The following is a 1,465-nucleotide window of genomic DNA, read 5'->3' on the forward strand; positions in this document are numbered from 1 at the left end:
TTCATTTCACTTTTTTCTTTCAATTTTCACTGCTTACTTTTTTATAAAAAGATATATTTATAATTTAAATAAATACCAATTCAGCTGGTAGAGAAATCCTAGATCACAAGTTTTCCCTTAAAAATATATTGTTCCATTATCTCCTTGTATTTAAAGTATTGTAGATTTTGGGCAGAGCTGGCTTAACTTTCTTTGAAGCTGATAGTTTTATTTCATCCCCTGACCAAATGCTTTAGAACTCTTTCTCTGATTTCCAAATTCAAACATTTCACTAGATTTTGCCTTGATGTTAGTCCCTTTTCATTAATATTTTTCTTGTTCCAGGAAAGACTGGTCAATGTGTAAATTCAAGTCCATCTTTGGCTCACAAAATGCTCTTTCTTTATCACTGATTCATTTCCTTCATTTTTAATATTATTTTTTATGAGAGTAACAATCTATATACAAGTTCTGCTCTCAGTTCATTTTTCTTTTAATCCCTACCTGCCAGATCTTCCATGGAAATTTAACTGCCTTCATTAGATTGATCTCAGACTATAATCTTTCTACTTTATGAGGTTTTAATTGTTATTGCATGCTTGATATTCTTAGATCTCACAGCTAATACCCTTTATATTTCTACCTGTTTCTAAGCAGGTTCTTATGCTTTCTCCATTCATTTTATTAACTTTTGGTCTTTCACTACTTTTTTTTTTTCAATTTGACTATTTTTTGTTGTTGTTTTGAATTTGTTTTTTTTTTAATTTTTTTCTAGATCTTTATTGAAGTGTAATTGCTTCACACTGTTGTGCTAGTTTCTGCTGCACAACAAAGTGAATCAGCTGTATTTATACATCTATCCCCATATCCCCTCCCTCTTGAGCCTCCCTCCCACCTTCCCTATCCCATCCCTCTAGGTTATCACCAATCATTGAGTTGATCTGTGTTATGCAGTTGCTTCCCATCAGCCATCTATTTTACATTTGGTAGTGTATATATGTCAATGCTACTCTCTCACTTTGTCCTGGCTTCTCCTTCCCCCTCTCCTTGTGTCCTCAAGTTTGTTCTCTACATCTGCGTCTTTATTCTTCCCCTGCTGCTGAGTTTTTCAGTACCATTTTTTACTTACTTCACTCTATGTGACAGACTCTAGGTCCATCCACCTCACTACAAATAACTCAATTTCATTCCTTTTTATGGCTGAGTAATATTCCATTGTGTATATGTGCCACATCTTCTTTATCCATTCATCTGTTGATGGACATTTAGGTTGTTTCCATGTCCTGGATATTGTAAATAGTGCTGCAATGAATATTGGGGTGCATGTATCTTTTTGAATTATGGTTTTCTCCAGATATATGCCCAGTAGTGGGATTGCTGGGTCATATGGTAGTTCTATTTTTAGTCTTTTAAGGAATGTCCATACTGTTTTTCATAGTGGTTGTACCAACTTACATTCCCACCAACAGTGCAGGAGGGTTCCCTT

Source organism: Hippopotamus amphibius, chromosome 11, assembly GCF_030028045.1.
Source record: "Hippopotamus amphibius kiboko isolate mHipAmp2 chromosome 11, mHipAmp2.hap2, whole genome shotgun sequence".
In the NCBI taxonomy this organism is placed as follows: Eukaryota; Metazoa; Chordata; class Mammalia; order Artiodactyla; family Hippopotamidae; genus Hippopotamus; species Hippopotamus amphibius.